The 16,999-nt window shown below is 38.0% G+C and overlaps 1 protein-coding gene across 1 annotated transcript in view; it reads left to right on the plus strand.

The window, feature by feature from the left end:
• Positions 1–273: 273 nt before the first annotated feature.
• The window catches only part of LOC127646938 (FERM domain-containing protein 4B-like), a 71,937-nt gene continuing 55,211 nt past the window's right edge, over positions 274–16,999 (plus strand). The window contains exon 1 of the mRNA XM_052130926.1: positions 274–483. The gene's annotated coding sequence lies outside the window, so the exon portion shown is untranslated. The remainder of the gene's footprint in view (positions 484–16,999) is intronic.

Raw genomic sequence — 16,999 nt, forward strand, 5'->3', positions numbered from 1 at the left:
GTTTATTTATGTAATTCTTATTTGTGACACACATCTTTTATTTCAATTTATGTATTTATTTATTTTGTTTATATCATTATTCTATTTTATGATACATTTTAAATGTTGTTTTATATTTTATTTTATTATACGCACGTATTGTACGTTCATAGTCCACACGCGTCAGTGGCGTTTGTATCTCCTTGGAAACGGAGGGAAATTCGTCTGCTCCGACTTGACTGGCAGGAGGGAACAGATAGGGGCGGAAGGGGTAGATGAGTGAACGGACGGGACTCTACCGACAGAGTCTGTGTTCTCACAAAGCTGACATGAACTGGATCACCGGCTGGCTGCTATCCCTTTTTGCACATCGGTTTTCATTTTGTGCTCATGAATTTAAATTCGAGATCACGGAGACAACAGAGGCATTATAGCCTCCGGGAACAAAAAAGACAATAGATTTTCGCAAACCTGGGGCTTGGACAGAACAGACAATAAAGAGAGGTGAGTTCCGCTTGTTATCGAAAGCGCTGCATATTCTGTGTTTTCCCCTTCTATTTTGGCATTTTGGGAACATTTATTAACTCAAATAACTTCAGGATATGTTCAGATGTGCGCTCTTTGATATGGGATATGTTTGATATATGACAGCCGCACCAATGCGTAAAGCTGATGTCAGAAACTTCACCTCACGTGCTATGGACACTTTTATATTCTGTCTCTGGGTGCATGCAGACAAACGGCTCTGATTCAAACTTAGTGGCAAGTGTTTTTGTTGGTTAAATACATGGTGTAATTTAGCCAGGGGCACCTGACTCTCAGATGATCATCCAATTATAAAGTGAAACCTTGTTTTACTCTACTACTGTTATTTCTTTCACACTGATACTGTGCTTTGCAAAGGCAGCCTTATTTGCTTATCTTACAAAAACCTTACACTTAACCGTACCTTAACAATGATACTCAAGGGAGTACCTGTAGTGAGAATGTGCATGAGCTTGTTTCCTGTAAACACATGTGAGAGCTGTTGATTAGAGACACAGGCTGATTGTCCAAGCTGATTTTAAAGAGCTAAGACAAAACTCCATCCACAAAGCCAATTTTCCCACTATTCCTGCAGACACTGATTCTGAGCTTCCTGCTTCCTGAGAAAGACAAACAATAGGAGACAGAGGCATGTGACATCCTGGTACTGTGTGAGGGTGACACACTCCAGTCCAATTTTAGGGATATTCTGCATACCGTCTTTATTTGTGGGACATGTTTTAATGGATAAGATTGTTATTATGAGCATGCATGTGGCTCAGCAACTGATTTCTGGCAGTATAGAGCATATTAGCTGGTTTTGAAATATGGACAATATTGAAATGGGGCTGTTTAATGGACACATACATAATAGAAGTTAGGCAGGCATTGTTTTGATTATTCTCCAGCATGTTGAGTAGCATGCATTAAATGGGGTCAGTTGTTCCAATTCGATAAAGCTATCAACTGATGTAGAAAATTCCATGGGTGGTACTCAGCAAACATCTCTCAGAGTCATTTGCCAATCAGGGTGCATTAATGGGTTTGCCTATAGAACCTAGGCTTTCAATGTGTGAACACCACTTTAAAGCAAGGCTTTTTTTCGCTGTCTAGACCTCACTATTCACATCAATGTGTGCTTAATTGAAGCACCACATTTTAAACACTTACCATCCCCCTTTCCAGGTCTTTTCTTTCTATATGATGGTTAGGGGAATTGTATATTTGTGCCGATGTCGAATTTCAGCAGTTTCCTTCAAACACTACATGTACTGTAAGAGGATGATGTTACATGATATAGTTGTAAATCCAGTATGTTAACGAAGTGTAACCTGAACACCAGTTCACCTTCCTGTTACACAATAAAGGTAGGCTTACTACTAAAAGATAATATTTTGTGCCCACACACACTCAGAGCTTACACTTCCAGAAGTTTAACTTATAAACATTGGGCTCTTTAAAGGGATAGTTCATCCAAAAATTCAAATTCTCTCATTTACTCACTCTCATGCAATCCCAGATGTGTATGACTTTATTTCTTCTGCTGAAAACAAATGAAGATTTTTAGTAGTTCTCAGCTCTGTTGGTGCATACGATGCAAGAGTATGGATACCAAAACTTTGAAGCTCAAAAAGCACATAAAGGCAGCATAAAAGTATAAGAATCTAGTGGTTAAATCCATGTCTTCTGAAGCAAATGTATAATATTTAAGTTATTTTTACTTAAACTCTCCACATTTACTTACACATTCTTCTTCTTTTGTTTTTGGCGATTAACATTCTTCATGCATATCGCCGCCACCTGGGCAGAGAGGAGAATTTATAGTAAAAACGTTTTAATATTAACTTAAATATTGATCTGTTTCTCACCCACACCTATCATATTGCTTTTGAAGATATAGATTTAACCACTGGAGTCTTATGGATTACTTTTATGCTGCCTTTATTTGCTTATTTGAGCTTCAAATGTTTGGTACCCATTCACTTGCATTGTAACGACCTACAGAGCTGAAGTATTCTTCTAAAAATGTTCTTTTGTGTTTAGCAGGAGTAAGATAGTCAAACACATTTGGGATGGCATGGGGGTGAGTAAATGCAGATTTTTAGGTGAACTGTCCCATTGGGGTGAGTAAACGCAGATTTTTAGGTGAACTGTCCCATTAAGGAAATTAGTCAGTTTTGGCAAAGTTAAAGGTTTTTTAAAAAAGTAAAGAAGTTTACCACCCCTGGAGTTCGCGAGTTAGAATCTGTGCTGAGTGACTCCAGCCAGGTCTCCTAAGCAACCAAATTGGCCCGGTTGCTAGGGAGGGTAGAGTCACATGGGGTAAACTCCTTGTGGTCGCTATAATGTGGTTTGCTCTCGGTGGGGCGCGTGGTGAGTTGTGCGTGAATGCCACGGAGAATAGCGTGAAGCCTCCACATGCGCTATGTCTTCGCGTTAACGCGCTCAACAAGCCACGTGATAAGATGCGTGGGTTGATGGTCTCAGACGTGGAGGCAACTGAGATTTGTCCTCCGCCACCCGGCTTGAGTCACAACGCCACCACGAGGACTTAGAGTGCACTGGGAATTTGACATTCCAAAAAGGTTTATTTGATTTTAATTATTTCCACACTCGGTTATAGCTGGAACTAAAGTTGTTTAAAGATTGAGGGTGCTGATCGTCAATATCTCTCTATGGGTCAGCAGTGCTTGGAGGTATAAATCAATTCAAAGCCTCTACATTTAGTGGTGTTGCCAGTGCCTCAGAGGGTTATGTGGATTCAATCAATTCAATGAAACCAACTCAGTTACAGAGCAAGTGTGACGCAGTGTCGTATAATGTATCCCTTATTGCATTAAGTTCACCGGTGTCAGTCCAATTTTACCGTGTCCTTAAAATGGCATGCTGGCAAACAGCATCAGAGGGTTCATGCTGATATTTACAAAGTACATTTGTAGGTTTATGTATGCACAAAGATTGAGTGAATGTGTTTTTTTTTTTTAATTTCTCAAGACATTATACCCCGTGTGTGTTCATTTGCAGATGTTTGTATACGCCAGTTTCGTCTGTAATATTTCCTTTGGAAATCAGAATATCTGTGACAAATTACTGGAAAATATCTGAAATGTGTCCAAAATTTGCACATCGTCACATAGTGGGCTGTCGTATTTCCTGTTTTATAGCTGTTACTGATATATTTTAGAAAGTGCTTGCCATTTGCTCTCATTGACAGATACATACTCTGTTAAAGTCAACATGAAATCAAAATTGATCCTATTTTCTTAACATTAAGGAATGTTTCGGGTTCAGTACAATTAAGCTCAATAGACATCATTTCTGGCATAAATGATAACATTGTTACCTAAACTGATTTTAACACACTAATATCATATTAACACATATAATGTTAAATCTTGTGAATATACTTTTGAAACAGTGTGAATTTTAATGTTTATGGACTGGCCCAATTAATTTCCATTGTAGGTGCCTTACTGTAACTGTGTTTTTTTTATGGAACAAGGAATGAGTTGTAATCAACATTATGCCACAAATATTTTCAATGAAGTTTAACTTAATATGGAACATTCTTTAATGCTCATTTCTGGCCTTGGCATGATTCGTTGGTGCATGTTATTCCAAATGAAATTGTTTTAAACTTTTTTCACCTCTAAGATGACCTTTTTGGTTGACGTCATCAATCCCTCTTGTTTTTCAACCCAAACACCTGGCTTCATTCTGATATGGAATGACCACTTTTCTTAATTCCCAATTAACAAAATTCCCCCAAAAGTTCCACTAAATATCCTTTTTCGCTCATATGTTTTCTCCATTTTCCCATTGTGTGTCTTGACTAGAGTTGGTTTACATTTTCCTGAGGCAAGGGTAATAAACTTTGAGAAACATATCTTACAACTGTAGGTTTGGGAGTCCATGATTCCCCTTCATTGTCAATACATTTTTTTAAGAACTATTTACCAGTTGCATAAACTCGTACTTTTGGCAATTTATCCATCACAATTTAAATCTTGCACGTTCGATTTATAATGATTCATTAGTACATGAGGTACAGAGTGTTTTTATTGCGTATTGCTGTTCTGTTCTAATTTGAACTTTAGCTTCCATGATGTTCTGCTTCCGTTCTCCAGAGAAACCAGTATAAAATCCCTATAGTTATAACTCATTTTCTCTTTTTCACTGGCAGGCATATGTTCAATTACTTTCCATCATGACCAAATAAGAGTGACTATTAATATCAGACCACCTTGACACAAAGAGGAAGGGCTGATGATAATGGCCCATCCACTACCATCTAATTTGTGTGTGTGTGTGCGCGTGTGTGTGTGTTTCCTCTCTGTGGAATCTATGGAAATGTCCTCACCAATAAATAGACATAGCCTAAAGACTGTATACAGTGGAAATCAATAGAGCTGTATGGTGCAGCTCCACATAATTGGTAGCGCTGGAGGGGGCATGAGTGGGTTAGCTTTAGTATTTCAGTCTTTCATCTCTATCCCTTCTTCTCAAGGGAGGTGGGTAGAGTATGCAAATGTGTAGTTGATGCATAACATGTTAATAGAATTTACCCAATCAACATCAAGTTTTCTTTAACTCCCGGGCATTTTTGGTCTGATGCTTGCAAATTTAATAGCTCATCATTCACAATAACTACCAGAAATGTGTCTCATTGTTCAGAACACCCCCCCCCCCCCCACCCCCTCAAAAAGACTAGAATTATTCATTAATCATATTGTATATGTTTATTGTGCTGAATAGAATATAACAATGTTGTCCAAAATTTGTAAATAGGCAAAAATTCCCAAAAAAGTCCTGCACACTATAATACAAGATACAATGCAAGATAAGTTTCTAAATGTTTGCCATTTTCTAGTAAAGCTGTGGTTTTATCTTGCATTGAGTGTTCTTGTTTTGTTTCATTGTTATAGTGTGCAAGCCTTTTTTGGATTTTTTGCCTATTTGGATTTCCGTGGCCTACGCACCTTGCCAAAACAATTTGGACTTCTCTTATGGCACAGTGAGTTTTTGGTAATTTGTCCTAAATTTGTAAGCATGTAATTCTGGTTCTATTTACACTATCTCCCTTCAAAAATTCTTAATTTATTCCACTAGATGGCAGCAAGTACGTAAAAACAATTTCTATCACCTTCCATCACAAAATTCCGATCTGAATTTTAGTTTGTGCCCTAACACATTTTAGCCCTCACCGATTTTCGCGGACATAGACATTCCATCTAATTTACAATTCATGAACCCACCCCTATTGTTTCATCGAATATCTCGGCCTCTGGTGGACTAGAAGCTCAATCTAGGTGTCATAAGAAAGTTGAGATCCTCTTGGTCATTTTAAGCATAAAGTTTTTTTCGCAACACAGCGCCCCCTTGTGGACCCACCAGTGAGTCCGCAGAGCTGAAGAGTATATATTTAGGCCCTGTAACCGGTCACAATTAAATTTTCACAATTCTTATAAACTTTTGCTTTCATTAGTTCATTTTCAATGGTCCTGCGGAGGTTGTTACAAATAAATATTTTAAAGTACAAATATTCTATTTAGTCTCTTTAATAATATGAGGTCATAAAAGCTGCTGCATTATAATAAATCATATTTTAAACTGTTTAAGAAGCAGTATGTCACAGATGTTACTGCATATGACATGACATTGCAAAAGTATTTAATGTCAACTATCCAGATACTATAATGTATGTCCGTTAATATGGTAAACGAAAGGAAATGGACAGAGGTCAGCAGCACTTTTCATCTAGCAGATGGCTGAGGAATTGCTTTTTATATTAGAATCAGTGACAATCAAATACACCACATGCCCTTTTGCCTTTTAATGATTATTCAGCCTTTAAGAACCATTGATTCTCTATGTGACAGATGCTTTATTTGTATAGGTTGAGGGAATTGAATAAATATGTAAAAAATGATGTGATAGTTTACTCACCCTTATGTTGTTCCAAACTTGCACAATTTTATTTCTTCTGTGGAACACAAAATGAGATGTTCAGAATAATGTTAGCCATGAAAAGTGTAATGAAAGTGAATGGTGATGGAGGGTGATATTCTGTCTAACATCTCCTTTTGTGTTCCACAGAAGAATGAAACAACATGAGGTGAGTGAATGATGATAGAATTTTCATTTTAAGAGAGACGGTGTTCACATGTTTCACTGTAAACTGACCGTCAGGTATGCCTATAGCCTTGGGGTGAGGCATAGACATTGATAAGGTCTTGACAAACGCCGATGATTACCTTGTCAGGGATGATCAGCAAGAGGGGATTGAACAGTTGCCCAAAGGGTTGGTAAAACCTTATAGGAATATGTTGTAATTTCCTACAGAATAAGCAATTCAGTATGTAGCCTTTATCTTTTGTTTCCAAAGAAACAAGGCTGCATCTTTGCTGAATTGTTTTCATGATCGCAAACAAAGCAAGACATCTCGTGTGACTGGATTATTGTGATTAGATTGCAAGATAACACTGCAGGTGGCTTGCTGTCCAACTTGTCATGCCTGTGAATCGCTTGCTTGTGAATTTTCTTAGCTCTTCTCTGCATGTTTAGTTTATTTGTACTAACATACATGTGTTATATGGGCCATTTACCTGCTTGAGAAGAGAGAAAGATCCTCTGAATTTACATGATTATGCTTCCCTTTTGTTTCCTGTTTATGGAATTTAAGTTGCGTTAATGAATATGAACTTTCAAAATGTTAACATACCTAATGTTCAATGACTGTGAATTGCTTCAGGTCACCGTGCCTATGTTTGACCTACTTGGCAGTTGGCAATACTATGCTACATTAAAGGAAATAGTGATTGATTAGGTTAAGACAAAAGGCAGAGCTGTGTTGATACATAACCTAAGTGATTCAGTGATATTAAATAAACTTTGTCTACATTTCTAAAGTTAATTTAGATGTTAACAAATTAAGTACTTCTTTTTTTTTATGTTATGTGCCAAGACATTTTAACAGTGCACTTTTTAAGTGGCTTTTTACAGTACTGGCATAAAGGCCTGTTCACACCAAATCCATAGCGATTTTGTGAGACTAACGTCTGATGTAAAGTCTCTTCACACCGAATCCGTAACAAAAGGAAACATAAAACTATTTCACTCCTGTACAGTTGGCGGCGCTGTTGCAGTGCTGTTGTTATACCAGTCTTCTGGCCACACCCATCAGCTGTTAGAGATTAATATACTGAATACTGTTAAAGCATTTATTTACCTACTTTGGCATAACTGTTTTATTATGTTCTTTCCATGTTGTTGATGCATTTTGAAGAGTATAATATCTGTGTATTATTATGCGAGTGAGATAAGTAAAGAGTGCTGTTTCATATTTATTTGCACATGTATTTACAAGTAGGTCTATATTCCAGACTCCAGAACTCAACTTCTCTCTTTTGAATACATGGCGTGATGAGTGACTCCAGCAAGGTCTCCTAAGCAACAAAATTGTCGTGGTTGCTAGGGAAGGTAGCGTCACATGAGGTAACCTCCTTCGGGGTTGCCATAATGTGGTTCGCTCTCGGTGGGGCGCGTGGCGAGTTGTGCATGGATTTCGTAGAGTATAGCGTGAAGCCTCTACACACGCTATGTCTCTGCGATAATGTGCTCAAGCCACGTGATAAGATGCATGGCTTGACGCTCTCAGATGCGGAGGCAACTGAGGTTCGTCCTCCGCCAACCTGTATTGAGGTGAGTCACAGCCACCACAAGGATTTGGAGCGCATTGGGAATGGGGCATTCCAAATTGGGGAGAAAAATGGTAGGATTAAAAATACGAGGCATTTATTAAAAAATGTATTAAAAAAACCACTCCTCACAGTCTTTTCTTTATATAAATTATTGTAATACTTTGTTATATTGTCCTTGCAATTAAATAGCAGTGTGGATCTGCAATTCCTTTGTCTAAAACAAATCTTTTAATGGGATATTTTACCTGAACCCAGTTTGTTGTGTTGTCATAAAAATATTAGCTATAACCAACTAATCTCTATTTACTTAGATTTTTCCACCTACAAATATTACTCCCTGTCTTTTAGGTCTATAGGCAGGGAAAAACGACCCTCCGTGGCAAAAAATAAAGTAAATTGTCACAGTGATTTGAAGGATATGACAAGGGACAAATGTTTTGAAATGTTAACACAGTGGTGGTTTGCATAATGTATAGTTGGAGTTGTGTTGTGAAGCGGGAGGGAACATTAAATATTAATAGGGACAAGATTAGTGGACAACCAATATGGGTTTTTTAATGGTAGATGCCGATATTCAGAGAGCATGGTGACCGATACAGTGCCGATATATAACACAATTTAATATAGTAAATAAAATGGGGCGGTTCGTTTAATGGTTTTTGAAAGGGGGGATCACCAAACTGGATGGCGCAACCTTAAAGCCCAGGGCCCCCTTTTGCACTCAAGGGCCCCTGGGCACATTCCCCATTGGCCCGGTCGGTAATCCATCCCTGTTAATGAAGCACCATTTATGATTCCAGTGCTGTCAGATAACCCTTAAGAAATAAGGGGAAATGGTAAAATGTATTGGCCGATCCCGATAATTAAAAATGTCAGTCTATCGAACGATTTATCGGCATTGGCAATATATCGGTTGAACACTATACAAGAGCCAAGAGAGATGTACAAATGCATAAAAATAATAAATACGCAATGAGAGTCTATTCAGTTATGGACTTCAAGATGTTGTGTGCATATAATTTTCCAACAACTTGATGATAAGTTATGCACATTGATGAGGGAAAGCTATAGAAAATACATCCTGTTTGCACAATTGAGAAATATTTTTGAATGAAATCAGCAATGAAATGCGTTCACTAATATGTTTTTTGTTTATATATATAAAAAAATTAAATAAAGATATAGTTTAACAGTATATAACATTCTGTTTTTTTTTTTGTGCCCCCACTCTTTCTATCTATCTTGTTCGTTCGCTTACATTTTCTTTTCTGCCATTGTTGTGGCCCCTGGCCCCCCTACAGTGAAGCTTAGAGAATCCATTCATGGTTTTCATCTCTCGCAAATGATATTTAAACCCAGTGGCCCCACGTTCTCAATCTGTCATTCTGCACAGTCCCTGCACCCTCAATTCCATGGGGACCTTATTAGAGGGGGCAGGCAGACAGTATTTGCAGATCGCTGGGCAGAAGCAGCAGTGACCACCTCCCCCGTCTGCTCTGTGGCATCTGTGCTATGTGCACACGCTCACACCCATCATTTTTGTCTTGGTTCAGAGGTTTCAACATAATACAGATCCATGTGCTATTGCCTACATCAACTCCAAATCTCAGTTCAATAGACACTTCAGTGGGCTCACTGTGACAGCACAGATGACCCCACAAAAGCAAAGGCTTACTGTAATCTTAAATGCCTAGTTTTAAATATTCATAAAGGTATAATCTTCTGTTTCTTAATCTTTATAAATATGGCTTTTTAAACTGTGCTGGCAATATAACATACAGTGGCAAGTCAATGTATGTGAATTCTTTGGAATTAGATGGTTTTCTGAATTAATTGGTCATAAAATGTGATCCTCATCAAAGACACAAGTATAGACAAACACAATGTGCTTACGATAACAACACACGGGGGGTTCACAGTTTACTGATATGGTAGCCGATTTTTAAGCTGGAATGAAAACGGACCTTTTCTATGTGGACTGTGCACCGATTATGCATCCAATATGACTATGCAAAGGTACTCAGAAGGCTGCTTTCTTAAACAAATATTTTTATCAAAGAATATTTGACATTATTATTATATATTGTCAACAAATCCCAGAAATGAAAATAAATACATAGCTAAATAAACATCATTACTGTATGTTCAGTATCAGTCAGTTGCTGACGATTTAAACAATGAATATATTACAATTATTGCTAAATAAACATCAGTACTGTATGTTCAGTATCAGTCAGTTGCTGACGATTTAAACAATGAATATATTACAATTATTGCTAAATAAACATCAGTACTGTATGTTCAGTATTAGTCAGTTGCTGACCATTTAAATAAAGAATAAATAAAATAAATAGTTAAATAAACATCAGTATTTCACTTTTTAATATTTTTTAAAATATTTATCAGTCAAATGCTGACTATTTTAATACTGCCAGTCAATTAGGGGCAGGTTGTAAAACATGAAGCATTTACACCTTCTGAGTCAAGAGATAAACAGTGACAGCGGTGTTACACCGTATTCTGCTATAAGAATATAAGTTCATGGAAAACATTCAGCGGTGGTGTAGCAAAGACACCGTGGTAAAGTTAAAATCCATATGCAGTTTAATAAAAGTATAAACAGTACAACAAAGTAGCAAATCAAAGAGTAAACAAAAAGCAGGCAAGGGTTCGGTACACAGGAAGACAGTCCATGAAAGGCAATACAAGTAATTCCGAGAGACAGAGTGGTAATCCAGTAAACAGGCAATAGGTCCAAAAACACACAAGCAGGTTAAGATAAATTGATGAACAGGCAGGAGTAATGGAAAATAATGCTCAGAATTACAGACTAGGCAGAACAAGACTTCACACTGAATGTGTGTAAACAGGGAACTAAAATGGACCGAGATAATGTGGAATAGGTGGGTGAATAATCAGTCTGAGCGGAGGGTTATGAGAAATTTATTTTGTGAAGGAAGGGTTAGTACTCTGGGGATGGCAACCTCTGGTGGCTTTCAGAAGAGATAGCAAGCACTGCCGGTGTAACATGTGGAAAACTAGACTTTAAAATTTTTAATTTTGCAAATGCAACAACTGAAATTGTTCGGTTGAATAGTACCAAACTGCGAATACTGAAGAAAACCATTTGGTGAATGCATGTTTGCACATTAGCTTCCACTCAGATGATAAGCAATCAAAGTAGCTACATGGTTAGCTAGTTAGCTATAAGCTTGTTGTCACAGAGAGCAAAAGATGGACTAACAATGTAGCATGAAATCAACACTCAACAGACACAATCCACCACCTCAGATGTCTGCTGAGCTGCAAAAATATGCTCTGACAAACTATAGCTGGCTAACATAGCAAAAAGTGATAAACATGAGTGACATGGTTGTCAGGGACAGGGTTACCATTTTATTGTAAAGGGAAAATGATGGGGGTCATTGTTTATAAACGTACCCTTATGTATTTCACAAAGTAATTAGCAACTTACCTTGAAGACACCACTTAACTCCGCAATGTCTGTGGAACCACTGTCATCTCAGATCTGTAAACAGTGGGGTCGGAGCACGCTCTGCTGTACAAACTACGTTATGATTTTAAGCATTGTATTCTGCATTTATTTGTTCTGAAAAAAGTTTTCATATCTGCACACATCTGAAAGCATTTACGCCGATACCGATAATATCGGGCAACTGATAAATTGGTCGATCACAGGCTTTAACTGCGTGATTATAATACATTAATGTTTTTTAAGTTATCCAGCCAAGATATTAAATTCTAATATTAATACGGGCAGGTCTATCACACGTGTACATTTTCTTTAGACATAACTGATTGTGTTTTAATTAATAACTCACGCCAAGACAGGCATTTTACAGAGTACAATCTCATAATCATACTGACGCATATCCTTTTTATTGTGAGTGCCCTTACCACACTCACACATTAGAATGCACAGAGAAAGAAGGCGTCTGTCAGTCAGACAGTGCATGGGGATGAATTTCTGAAATGCAGGATGGCAAGAGGATGGGCCCTTTGAGGAAAGTGATACCTGATTGATCAAAGATAACCTAACCTAACCCTACCCATAAACGTAACACTATTCAATCAAGTATCATTTTCCTAATAAATGCGAATGAGTCTTCCCCTGCCATCCTGCGTTTTGGAAATCTGTGTGTGAAATAAGACTAAATAAGGAAATAAAACGTGATCTTTAAGATTATCATTATTTAAGTAGTTTATATCCCTTTTCTGTTTTGACATTAACCAGATTGACCAGTGGTTGTCTTGCGAATTACGTAATGGGTTAGGGCATGTGTTTAATATGATATGCATTCCTGTTGACTGTATTACATAATTTACACCTAAAAACTCACTTTACAACTCGATCCATGGTTGATTTATTACATTTTTACATTTGGTCCCCCCCAATCCTAAATATGTGGTATGTCCTTGCAGTAGTAATAGAGAAGCTTACCATAGCATGGTAAGCACCAGTAATAATAAGCTATGATCAGATCTATCCTTTCTTATTTTAATATAGTTTTTGTTATAGGAGTTGAATGTTTCTTTGCTCCAATATAAACTAATATCTAAATACAAAGTGAAACAATCCAAAGAAAATCATATTTTTTTCCAAGACATTTTAATTTACTGTAAAATACAAAAGAGCTGAATTTATTAGAACAACCCGTTCTGATTTCTATCTCACTCAGTTATGAAAAAGCTTTATTGTTTTCACAGAACTCAAAACAGGTGATATTACTCTTTCTTTTCCACACCAGAATTCATGAATAAAAATATTCCCCCTGCCTACAATCCACCTGTCAATCCATCTGTAACCCAACAGAGACCCCAGTCAGTCAGGCAGCAGGTTGTTCAAACAGCTGTTTGGTGTTGGCTCTATATAGCTCTGACTGTACAGTAGCTGAATGGATTGGGAGGCATCCCAGTAATGAAAGGGTAATGCAGACACTGCACTTCTCAGAGCATAGTCATGCACACTGTTGAGGCCCTCAGCTGTTGATATGAACGCATGTACTTTGGAACAGCTGCATACCCATCATGTCTGAGTGTGTGCACCCTCTGGATGCATAAAATGCCTTCTTTCAGGCAATTAATCCTGTTCATATTGCATTGGGTAATTGATGTCACATTATAGCTATGCTCGAGGACAGTACATGATGATGATGAGGATTGTAGTTATGTTCGGGTCTTTTCTTGGTTCTCAGTGGAAATGAGCTCATTAATACAAATCAGAGTAGGAATGTAGTCATGGGATTTTTTTCTTAACACTGAAAGAGTGGAGAAAGATAAAGAAAAAATGACTGACAGACAGAGAAATTGTTTATGTGTATGTGTACTCATGCTTTGGCAATGTAACTGTAAGAACTGAAATAGAAAGGTTTAAATAAAGTTAGATTGTACGCGAGATACTGCAAGGGTAGGAAAACGGAGAAGGAGAGAAGAGGAAGAGAGTTTGAGGGAGAGGAGCGAATGCACAATGTAATCGGGTGGAACGGGGCGGAGTTAATGCTAAAGAAATGTCAAAATAATAATTTTGAGCACAGAAGTCTTGGTCCGACTCCTCTATTCAGTGGCCATAACAGACAAGGAAAATAGCTAAGAATCCACGCATAATACTCAGTAAGCACAGATTCATCCAGACCCACAAACCCGAGTATTACATAACCTTTTTTGCCCATCTTCAAGGTGAACTAATGCTTTTGTTCACGATTCACGTTTTGAAATTTTGCCTCTGTTCATGTCCATCGTGACATCTTGTTGTGGTGCAGAACTTACAAGGTGCATGAAAGAACAGAGGCATTTAAGTGAGTAAGGTCTAAGCTCCAAGACCACAATATCTGTGTTTTCACTGTCTGTCTAAATGAGGCCATACCTGTGCGGGTCAGGGCCAATTGCGTTGCCTCTGTAACTTTCGGGGCTTTATCGTCCTTCCTCTGGGACAATGGCCAAGTGCCCTGGCCCGCTGATTACCCTTGGGCCAAAGAAGGCCTACTGGGTATTGAGGCGGAGTCAATGTCAAAGGTGGGTTGGGTCAAAGGATTCAGCACCAAGATACTCCTTTTCAAATTTTTCATATCTAGCTACCAGCTAACCTCTGCAGATTAACGGAGGGTGAAGAAACGTCAGTACTGATCAGTAGATGAAATCAGGGCTCTTCTGAATATTTAGGCTGATGAAAATGTGCAGCGTCAGATCGATGGCATCTGTCGAATGCCATCGTCGAGTCTGATACCTAGTCTTGATTTTCCCTCTTGCTTGTGAATTGGGTGGGGTTTGTGACTGTTGGTTCCAGGGTGGTGTATTAAGGGTGGGTTTTAGGGCAACACTGCGGGACTGTTGGCCTGATGGTGGGAATGCAGAACGATTATGGTCTCATAGACCAAGGTCTGAGGCTATTGGCCCCAGCTGACCAGTTGATAGCCCTGACTCACACTGGCCAGATGGTGGAAAAGTGGCTAATGGGGCCATTCAGACAATTTTTTCGCTAAAAAGCTAAATGCATTGCAAGGAATGGAACAGAACAAAGGTGTCTCGAGATGCATTTTTAAATATTTAAGATAATTTACCTTGACCTACCGTCTGATAACATGGCACTCCTGCACAAGACGCTGAATAAACAGCGAGTCACATCCCCAAAACCGCGTAGACGAATGGACAAACACTTTTGGTGTGAATTCAAGTAGATAAATTAGGGCCATTCAAACAGGATGCTTACTTTTAACTGTCTGTGCTTTTTTGTATTTGTTTTTCTATGTAAACGTACTGCACAGATTTGAGAACGTTGCAATGCATCTTGCTGCTTTTTTAGTGTCTCGCACAAGGAATGCCACATATTTAAGATGACACAAATCATGCCTAGAGACACCTGGGTTCTATTCCTTTTTGCTGTTCCATATCTTGCCATTATATAAATGCCATTATATAGTGAAAATGTGATGATGAGAGATACTTTACTTTCTATTGAATTTATATTTACAATTAGATATTGTGTTGAAAATGTGTATGTTTAATTCAACTGGGATCATGGAATGGTTCTGGTCCATTCTATGTAAACACTGTGAGTTGAAGGACTGCTTCAAGGCACAGTGTTATTTGACACAACCTGCGATTGTCCTGTCAGTGTTCGCAAAACAATAGGCATTTATTGGCAGCAGGGTGCCATCAAATGAATGAGATCTTATGTGACTGAGAGGCTTTCGTTTGTGCACATGACACCAGACGTGCCAGTGTGTGAGGTCATCATTCAGTGCCATGCTGAAGATGTAATTGGATCTCCTTCACAGATCAGTTTCTGTGGCAATAAAGGGTGCATGCTCTAGTCGAAGTTGTTTTTAATGTTTGCCAAATGCTTTCTTGTGAGTTTCGGTGTAAAATATGGCTTCAAAAGGTACAGCTGTGTTTACTTTTAAAGATGCAGGCAGCCTCTGAACGTTGCTTTGTGTGTTTGTGCACGCAGGCAGTTATATTCCCTTCATTGAAGTGCACTTGAGAATAAACGTGTGTGTGTGTGTGTGTGTGTGTGTGTGTGTGTGTGTGTGTGTGTGTGTCTTTATAGGTGTTTGTAATTTCATTGCATATATATAGCCCGCATATTGTGCATGGAGTTTGCTGTATGTGGATGTTTGTTTTTGTCTCTCTGTCTCTCACACACTCACGCATTCTCTCTCTTTTATAACCAAGAGGTTTAACCAGATACTTGTTGTCGAAGATGCCCCAAGCGTATTATCTAAGATGTTCCACTGGGAACCTGTATATTTTTTTATCAGTAGAGTAATCAGTAACATTCATGCTAAACATGAAAATCTAACAGCATTATATGGTTATTGGCTCTAATATATTATTTTTTATATATATAATGGATAATGTACAGTCTGTCTGAAGGGGTTTATTTTGAAAAAATGACTCATTATCCCACTCATTATACAGCAACAAATGAAAAAATAAATAAACCTTAATTTGTTATGTGAGAAATAATTAGTTTTTGTATACTGTACAGTTCAGCGTTCATTAAACAAATAACATTGATTGTGGAATGCAAAGATTGACAGATCAGAATCAAGTATTCCACAGACTGTGTAAGTTACTGTGTACTTATTATGTACATACATGTTGTTGCATTGTAATTAAATTTAAAGAACCTGCATTTAATTACATTTGTAGTTACACTGTTAACTTTACCCTTACTCAACCCTTACCCTAAAATCTAACACTAAACCCTAACCCTACACTTACTCCTAAACCTACCTGTACATAACCTCAGTAGCAATAAATGTGGGAATTCTGAAGAGTTTCTGAAAGAACACTAAAGGTAGGGGTGTGTTTGTTTGGCTGTTCAAATATCAATATCATGTCTTTCTCAGGAATCACTTACTCCACCTTTAGCATAAAAACCAGTTGAACGGTAACATCGGCAATGTTATTGGACAAGCCAATTCCTCTGCAACGCTTTCTGTCTGGTGTGTTTATATTATAGTGATCTTGTCTTTATTCAGAATGGCCTATTTGTTCATAGGGAATCAAAGAGTGTGAAAGGACTTGATGAGTATGAGGAGTGTTGGCAGTGGTTGTTTTCATACTTATTTTTGTAATTCCGCTTGGTGCCACTAGTAGCGCAGAAATTACACACTCCTCCTTTAAACATAAATACTGGACCAGAAGGTGCCCTGCTTCTAACCTGTGTGTTCACCCTTACCAGTGCTGCAGGATCTCTGTATTCCCAGTATGCATTTAAACCCTCGATTCTAAGCCTCTTAGCAACCAATCAGTGCTTACTTGTGTACTCT

The sequence above is a fragment of the Xyrauchen texanus genome, chromosome 7 (genome assembly GCF_025860055.1).
Source record: "Xyrauchen texanus isolate HMW12.3.18 chromosome 7, RBS_HiC_50CHRs, whole genome shotgun sequence".
NCBI lineage: Eukaryota > Metazoa > Chordata > Actinopteri > Cypriniformes > Catostomidae > Xyrauchen > Xyrauchen texanus.